Source organism: Piliocolobus tephrosceles, chromosome 1, assembly GCF_002776525.5.
Source record: "Piliocolobus tephrosceles isolate RC106 chromosome 1, ASM277652v3, whole genome shotgun sequence".
Classification (NCBI taxonomy): Eukaryota; Metazoa; Chordata; class Mammalia; order Primates; family Cercopithecidae; genus Piliocolobus; species Piliocolobus tephrosceles.
The window spans coordinates 33,949,203-33,958,530 of record NC_045434.1 but is presented as its reverse complement, the minus strand read 5'-3'; the positions used below and the strand labels follow the sequence as shown (position 1 = coordinate 33,958,530).

The window sequence follows — 9,328 nt, the reverse complement described above, 5'->3', positions numbered from 1 at the left end:
TTGATTCCCCTCCATCCATAGTGTCAGGGGCTGCAACAAGCACATTCAGATTGTGCAAGCTCATTGTTATTGGGGAGAAAGGAAGACTTTGACTGTTTAATGTCATTTTGTGAAAAAGATCTTGATCCAGAAGGGAAGATGTTAAGAACCAATAAAAAAAAATTTATTGTTGGTATTTTTACCTGCATCCTGTTTCTGGCTGTTCTGCTGCCTTCTGAAGAGCCTTGGCACATATGCTACTTCTAAGTGCCAGTTTTCCCATCTGTAAAATAATCCCTGTCCTTGATCCTCAACTCACAGGGGTGTTTGGAAGCCTAGGGAGGTGATGTCTGTGCTGTGAGTGCAGGTTTCTGGACAAAAGGCATTGTATAAATAAAGGATCTCACTTCTATTTATAATGTACACAGCAGTTCAGAGATGTTTAATGCCCTGTCCCCTTTCCTTGTGTCTCTTCACCCCAAAGTCTCACCTCTGCTGGTACAACCATTCTGATCTACCTGTAGTCAGATTAATTGAACAGGACTCTTTGAAATCTCAGCAAGTTTACGCAGTCTGCCTGTCTTTCGGGGCTCTTGCAAGCTCTTCTCTTTATTGAGAAAGGGAAAAAAGACATCAGTTGGGATGGCAGCTCCTTGGTTCCTTTATCAGGTCAGCTTTTTCCTGAAGGGTCTCCTTGCCCCTCAAGGCATCACCTCATCTGAAACTGGCTTCACACTGTGATGGCTGGATGCAGGGATGCTCTTGTTCTGTTGCCTTGGCAACAGCTTCTGTTTCTTGATAACAAGGTTTACTGTGTGTTTGTTGTTGTTTTCCCCTCTGCCTCATAGTACAAGAGGGGTGAATAAACCTGTGGATTAGGCGAAATGAAGGAAGCTATCTGGTGAATGACAGAAAGAGGAAAGAGGAAGAACAGAGAACCTCCAGAAAGGCCCCTGTTGGGTCTTTGGGGGCTACAGAGTAGTTATGCATTTAACGAAAGCTATTAAAACCAGGAAGCATGTTATCTAGAACTTAATGGCAGGTAAATAAAGACCTTGACATGATAGACCAATTCCTACAAGAATCATAAGAACAGGGGACTCCAGAGAAAGTACTGAAAATCTCTTCAGGGTAGACTGGACAACCACATTTCATATGTTTTCCTCATCCTCAATGAACTTAGATGCTATGGATCCACTGACATTTACTAATGGCCTACTCAGAGCAAGGCTGTACGACTGACAGTACAATTTGGCAAAAACCTTCCTTAGTGTCCACATATCACATGCATCCTGAAAGCACAAGTATATTCAAATGGTTTTACTTAACATTAGCTTAGTATATATCCTTATTTTTATTTTTCTTAATTTGGAAGACTTGGCATAGTTGCGTCAAAAAAGAAAACTTCAAGACTTGTGAGTCTGAGAAAAAGCAGCATTCTGATCCATTTCTGACAAGAAGAGCTAACTATCCTAAATACATATGCACCCAGTACAGGAGTACCCAGATTCATAAAGCAAGTCCTTAGAGACCTACAAAGAGACTTAGACTCCCACACAATAATAATGGGAGACTTTAACACCCCACTGTCAACATTAGACAGATCAATGAGACAGAAAGTTAACAAGGATATCTATCCAGGAATTGAACTCAGCTCTGCACCAAGTGGACCTAATAGACATCTACAGAACTCTCTACCCCAAATCAACAGAATATACATTCTTCTCAGCACCACATCACACTTATTCCAAAATTGACCACATAGTTGGAAGTAAAGCACTCCTCAGCAAATATAAAACAACAGAAATTATAACAGTCTCTCAGACCACAGTGCAATCAAACTAGAACTCAGGACTAAGAATCTCAATCAAAACCACTCAACTACATGGAAACTGAATAACCTGCTCCTGAATGACTACTGGGTACATAACGAAATGAAGGCAGAAGTAAAGATGTTCTTTGAAAGCAATGAGAACAAAGACACAACATACCAGAATCTCTGGGACACATTTAAAGCAGTGTGTAGAGGGAAATTTATAGCACTAAATGCCCACAAGAGAAAGCAGGAAAGATCTAAAATTGACACCCTAACATCACAATTGAAAGAACTAGAGAAGCAAGAGCAAACACCTTCAAAAGCTAGCAGAAGGTAAGAAATAACTAAGATCAGAGCAGAACTGAAGGAGATAGAGACACAAATAACCCTTCAAAAAATCAATTAAATCCAAGAGCTGGTTTTTTTAAAAGATCAACAAAATTGATAGACCGCTAGCAAGACTAATAAAGAAGAAAAGAGGGAAGAATCAAATAGACGCAATACAAAATGATAAAGGGGATATCACCACCGATCCCACAGAAATGCAAGCTACCATCAGAAAATACTACAAACTCTTCTACACAAATAAACTAGAAAATCTAGAAGAAATGGTTAAATCCTGGACACATACACCCTCCCAAGACTAAACCAGGAAGAAGTTGAATCCCTGAATAGGCCAATAACAGGCTCTGAAATTGAGACAATAATTAATAGTCTACCAACCAAAAAAATTCCAGGACCAGATGGATTCACAGCCAAATTCTACCAGAGGTACAAGAAGGAGCTGGTACCATTCCTTCTGAAACTATTCCAAACAACAGAAAAAGAAGGAATCCTCCCTAACGCATTTTATGATCCATTTCAACTGCTAAGCTTTGAAACCTGCATACGTAAGTTACTGTTAATTCTTTGTGTTGTCACCAAGTACAACTCTTACATTGCAACAAGAGCAAGGTGGGTTGAGTGGGGATAAATTAGTTTGAATGTCAACTACAGGTACAAAAAATGTACACTTATAGCTCTTTCATCCTTTTATTCATGCATTTATCACATAATTATTGGATTCTGATTGTCTAGTGTACAAGGCACTAGGGGAATAGTAGTGAAGAAAACAGAACATCTCTGCCTTTATAGATGCTATAATCGCTTCCAGTCCCATAATCAATGTTGATGCTCACATATGTGCTTCTGGTATTAGCAGAAATTTGATGTAGGTTATAGAGCTGCCACCCCAAAAGTTTACCATAAAATTACACAACTTCAGAAGAGAAAGAGTCTTCAGATACCATTATCTCCAACTTCGTATTTAAAGCAAAAATGTTTCAAGCATCCCTTGAGGTGCTTACTACTTTCCACCTATTCCTTCATCTCTCACTTCTTATCTAGCAGCAACTCTACTTAAAGAACATTCCCAAATCCATCTGCCCACATCTGTTATCTGTCTCAGTCTAATAGTCTCCTAGCTGGTCCCTCTGCTTCCATTCTTTTCCTCCTTCAAAATCCATTCTCCACACAGCTGACAGAGTGATCTTTTAAAAATGCAGATCAGATAATGTCTTCTCTTTTTAAAATCCTCTGAAGGTTCTCAGCTGCACTTAGATTAAAATTTTTAACTTTCCACCTTCCCCATAAGCCCCTGACATGCTTAGGTCCTCACCCACCTCTCTGACCTCACTTGCCTGCCATCCCGGCACAGCACTCATTACTACCTGGGGCATAATTGCATGACTGATTATTTCTGTGACTGCCCCGACCACTACCACCACACACACACACACACACACACACACACACACACACACGAAAACACACACTAAAAACTAAGCTCGTTGGCAGCCATTGCTTTGTCTGATTTATTTCTACTTATATATATAAAAAATGTCTTGCAGAGCATTCATAATTATTTGTTAAATTTTAAAAAATCCAGCATTCTTAATGCCTCTTTTAGTGACAAGAACTATCTGTATTATAAGGGTCCCCAATGTATATATTGAGTTCATTTAGGTTTTTCATATATTGTGCAAAATTTTCTTTCCACTTACATGAAATTCACCCATTTCCTATCTATGTAAGCTCTTTAAATGTTGCATGGAACCTCTATGCCTTACTACATTTTTCATTTTCCAAGCGAAACACTAGCAGTTGCTTTAACCATTTGACCTGTGATGATTTTCAAATTCTTCCCTCTCTTCCTTCCTTTTCTCTTGAAAACTACTAGTTTGCCTAGTTTCCTCTTAAAATGTAGAGATTAGTTTAGTTATATATCACAGCTATCTAGGGAAGACAAGATGAGTCAATTAACAGGAAACATTTGGCTGGTGAAAAAGAAACTTGATCCGATGTTATAAAATGTCTATTGATCACTTACATGAAACTAGTTTAGTGTCTGACCAATTAAACCTAATTGAAGTCTCTGCTCTGCCAAGCCAAGTACACCTTCCACTGGATTTTAAGCAATGAACTCATGTGCATGTAGGGGAAGGAACTGCAACCAATTCTCTGTTCTTAACTGGTCTGAATACATGCTGGTGCTCAATAAATATGATATCAAAATACTTATAATAAAATTATGTGAAATCCAAGATGTGGTAATTAATGAAGAAGTATTTGAACTGTCACTGGCATCTTGAGCCCTAAAGGGAAAAATAATAACCTGACAATATAAGTGAAATATGAGATCAACCAATTAATTAGCAGAATAATTTAATCTGATGCTCTGAAAGTAGGCCAATTAAAATTCACTGTTACTATTTAACATTGATTAAGCAAGGTGCTAGATCCTGAACACAGTTTGAAAATAGACCTATTCCTACCCTCAGGGAACTTAAAGCTAATTTAAGCAGCTGTATATGAAAGGACAAAGGAACAGGAGGTGTGGTGTTGATTGGATTTACTTACCGGAGCTCCTTCCTCTGGGGAAGGAGCAGGGGAAGGCTGTCATCACCTCTGCACTCTTCCAACCTTCTCTTCTGCTCATTCACCAGCTCCGTCTTCATCTAACCTACACTGGAGATAGGCAAGGTAAAGTTAGGACAGAGAAATTATTTTAAAAAAAAAACAAAAACAAACAAGCTTTCCAGAAAATGTGAAATCTTCTACACTTGTGCTAGTTAGTGGAAAAGAGGAACCCAGATATAATTAGTGCCTTTGATAATTCATTAGGAATAATTCATCAGCCACTAATGAAACAACAATAACAATAAATACAGAAACAACTGAAACCATCTTGCCTTGCAGCTTACTTAAGGGAATGCATGTACCCACTCAAATTTAATGACGATACAAGAATAAACCACAAAGTAGCCCATTAACTGCTCATTTAACTTGAAAGAATTCTGATCTCTGAAAATAATAAGAGTCTAAATGCATTTATAATTTGCAAAATGTTCTTTAACTTGTCGTAAGCCTTCTCCTTGTGAAATACTTGAGTGTTATGGTCTCCCCTCCAAGACCTCTGTTCACGGTGTTGGCTGAACAACATTTTGATGTCATAGCAATGTCCTTGAAAAGAGAATTCCCTATTCATTCCATCTTACTAGAAGGAAAACAGGAGAGGAACCTCCTTTCTTTTCTTTTCAGAACTGCATGTATACTGTTTGGACACTGAATTGCCTTTCTAGGAGTTCCATAGATTGTGTTGAAGTATTTATCCTGTTCTTTCCTCCTTGGGAAGCATCTGCATTCATATGGAAGATGTTGGGGACGAGTAATTCTGGCAGTACACTAAACAAAGCTCTCCATCTCAAAAGAGACTCACCCAAGGTGTAGAACTGACAACCATCACACTTTCATTAGAGCATTCATCAATGTAATAGGCCAAAATAGATGCTAATTTGCCAAAATGTGTTGTAGGCTGTGCAAACACACTAAAATATTGTGCTTTAGCACAAAAGAGCTCTGGATTCATCTACTAAAGCTATTACCAACCGACAGAACAACACTTACTAACATCTATGTTCCACTTACATGTTCATGATTCTGAGTTAAGAAGTACAAGTTTGCCAAACCAATCGCACTGCCCATGGCTTGAGCAGATTTCTTGATATGTATTTCCATGAAAACAGAATGGTAACACTAATGAAAGCTGTGAGTAATTGGGCTCTTAATAAAGTTTAGTAAAGCTATGTGCTCTCCATGCATTATTTCATTAAATCCTCACAACTTACAAGGTAGACATTACCGTTAATTCCTATTTTATAGAGATAAAGAAATTGAAGCCTAAAAGTTACATGGTAATTATCAGAGAAAAATGCTTAAGCCCAAGCCTGTCTGTTATGTTCTCCTTCCTGGGAATCTGTGTGATTTATTCTTCCTTGGGAATAATGTGCTAGGGTATAAAGGCCAGAATCATTGCTAGAACATACATGTTTTTGACAACATTTGTCATTGCTCTGACATGTCAGCACGCTTAGCCCTTGTGTCCACTGACTTAATCTCTCCTTAAATCTTTATATGCCTTGTACATGATTATTCTAACAATTTTACAACAAATTTCTGAACCTCAGGGTGCTAACATCTCCATGGTGATCACTCTTTCTCCACTGTGTCCATAGTCACATTTGTACTGTGTGATAACATCTAGTTAATTAAGTTAACTTATATCATTTTCCTCATCAGCCTAGTCTAAAATTAGTCATTTGAACCTCCACCTCTGCTCAGAAAGAAGAAATAGAGAAGAAAATTGAGGTTTTTTTTTTTTTTTTTTTTTTTTTTTTTTTTGACAGTTGCTATGTATCATTTTCTTTGTCTTGAGACTTAAAAAAATAAAGTTTGAAATTGTAGCAGATTAAGAACTCTGGACTAAATCTATTTTTCCTCTGCAGAGTTTTCTCTCTTTCTTGAAATTTCTCGGGGTCTCCTATTTATTTAGTGTTGCAAAGTCTCACTTAAAGTCTGGCTGCCCTAAGTAACCTGTACAAAACCCTTCTCTACTTTAGTTCCCCAGTGCAGTGACCAAGGGCCACACAGCCGTAGGGAAGCTTTTGTTTGCTTTTTACCTGGCACTCATGATTTTATATTTCTTCCCACTCGGAAGGGAAAAGTCTAGGGGACAAATGACACGGAACATCATAGTAATTATCTGAGTGTTTTGGGGCTAGTGAGCTCACTGTGTACATATGTGAGAGTGAGGAAGAGATTTTGCCTAACCTGACCCAGACCCCTTTCTCTAGAATGACCCTGGTTCCTTTGTCATTCTAACTGGGGGTATTCTGAGGGCTGGAGACATGATATGATTGATTCGAGTTATACAACTAGTTAGCCACAAGGCTAAGGTCAGAAACCTGTTCTCCTAACTTCTGCCTCATCACTTTTTTGGCCTTTTCACCATACTCTTTATCTGAGCTAAATTCAATAAATCCAGACCGTGAAAAATAATGACCCTCAACTGAACCTAAGAGAAAAGTCTTCAATGATCAAACATACCGGGCACACCCTTACCACCATTTAGGTAGCCAGATAACCAGGGAATGCTGCTGGGGCACAGGAAGCAGGAAGGTGAGTCATCATTCTGATTGACAGACACTCCTCCCTGGTCTGGTGAGTTTTATAGACAGAGTGAAGTAGAGCACCAAGGTAATTACTTCAATTATGCAAATCAATGACCCAAATAGGAACTTCCTTTTGTACAGAGTCCTAGCATTCACAAGCCTGGTTAGCTGCTCAAACGACTAAATTTTACCTGGTCTCATTAACATGTAATCCTTAAAATGCATGTTCACCCAACTAATGTCATAGCTTGGTCTCTGCAAATGGAATTCTTCCCAAATGTGTAAGTGGTTCTTAGTAGTTTAAAAAGTTTTAAAGGCACAGTAAGTACTTTATACATAGTCTGTTGACTATTAATAATTCTACAAAATGGAAGTCAGAAGAGAGGACCGTTCAAGTGCAGATGGCACAATTATTGACTGCCAACCTGACTCTTCCTTCTGCAGGATTGCTGACCCTTTGCCAACCCCACTGTGGTTTGAGGAAGCTGACATATATTCTTGATTCTTTGGTGCGGTACTAGGAAAGGGAGATATTCCAAGCCACATCTTCATATCCAGAACAATGCATGAGGTTGAGATACTGCCTGATTATTAAAATAAAATTGAAGCTGGCCTTATATTTGCTTCTGAAATTGATAGTTGGGTTCTGACTTTATTTTTGCCTCCTCACTTAGTTTCTTGTAATATTCACCCACCTACGCCAATGGCTTCTTCTTTTCCTAAATGCAATTTCATGATGAAAATTTGAAAATAATGTGAGAGTAGCTGATTGTCAGGGAAGGCAGTTGCCACTGCCTCTTTCTTCTTAGAGATATGTTAATAAAACACTATTGAACGTTTTTGTTTTAAATAGCCAGAGAGAAAGATGCATATGTAAGGAAATTGATATGTCAAATATGTAATATACAATTATTATACCATGTTAATAAAATGTATATAGTTTAAATTTATATACATTATATACATAATGCATATTATGTTTAAATATACAATACAGGATTAGGAAAACTCAACAATATATTTTAGAAAACTGAATGTGCACTTTTAAAAAGCCTATAATTTTTGTACCTATGAAATACTTCAGAAAATTAATTTTCTCTACAAACTGCAGTAATTGTAACAAGAATATCCTAATATAACTCAGAAGCTCCCGAACAACTTCCATATATTGAAACTTGGTTCTGAAATAGGATTTTAGGCTGTCATTTTCATAAATGAGATTATATTTTGTGTACATAGTTCTGTTTTTAATAATTTTTAAATATGAAATTAATATAAAAACTCCATTGAAATTTTTTTAAGGGCAAAGGCACTACATCTCTTCATCTGATTGCTTCACTCCATAAAATCTTCTGAGCACTTCATCTAGGCATTGCCTTTTCCAGCAGCCGTATTACTGTTACTCAATGTATTTTACGACGACAACAATACTAAGTGTACAGATTTGCTATAGGCTGGAAGTTGCCATCTAGGAACAACTAATTGAACAGCAAGTAATACCTTGTTTCTGCAAACATCGTAAATGCTGTTAAAGCATCATTTCTGAGTTTGTCCGTGAGGGTGTTTCTGGAAGAGACTGGCATTTGAATCAATGAACTGAGTAAGAAAGACCCACCCTTACCCAACCTGGCAGGCACCATCCAATTAGCTGACGGTTCAGATAGAACAGAAAGGCAGAGGAGAGATGAATTATCTCTTTCTCTTCTGGAACTAAGACAACCTTCTTCTCCTATCTTTGGACATCAGAACTCCAGGTGTATGGCCTTTGGACTCTGCAATTTATATGAGCAGTGCCCCCAATTCTCATGCTTTCAGCTTCAGACTGAGAGTTACACTGTCTTCTCCTCTGGTTCTCAGGCCTTCGGACTTGGACCGAGCCATCCTACTGGCTTCCCTGGGTCTCCAGTTTGCAGATGGCCTGTGTGAGACTTCTCAGCCTCCATAATCCTGTATGTTATTTCCCCTAATAACTTCCTTCCTTCCTTCCTTCCTTCCTTTCCTTCCTTCCTTCCTTCCTTCCTTCCTTCCTTCCTTCCTTCCTTCC

At 38.2% G+C, this 9,328-nt stretch overlaps 1 long non-coding RNA gene across 1 annotated transcript in view; it reads right to left on the bottom strand.

The window, feature by feature from the left end:
- Positions 1–557: 557 nt before the first annotated feature.
- LOC111555316 overlaps positions 558–9,328 on the bottom strand; it is a 16,316-nt gene continuing 7,545 nt past the window's right edge. The window contains exons 3-4 of the long non-coding RNA XR_002735499.1: positions 4,690–4,796; positions 558–847 (exon numbers count right to left, since the gene is read on the bottom strand). This is a non-coding gene — a long non-coding RNA (uncharacterized LOC111555316). The remainder of the gene's footprint in view (positions 848–4,689; positions 4,797–9,328) is intronic.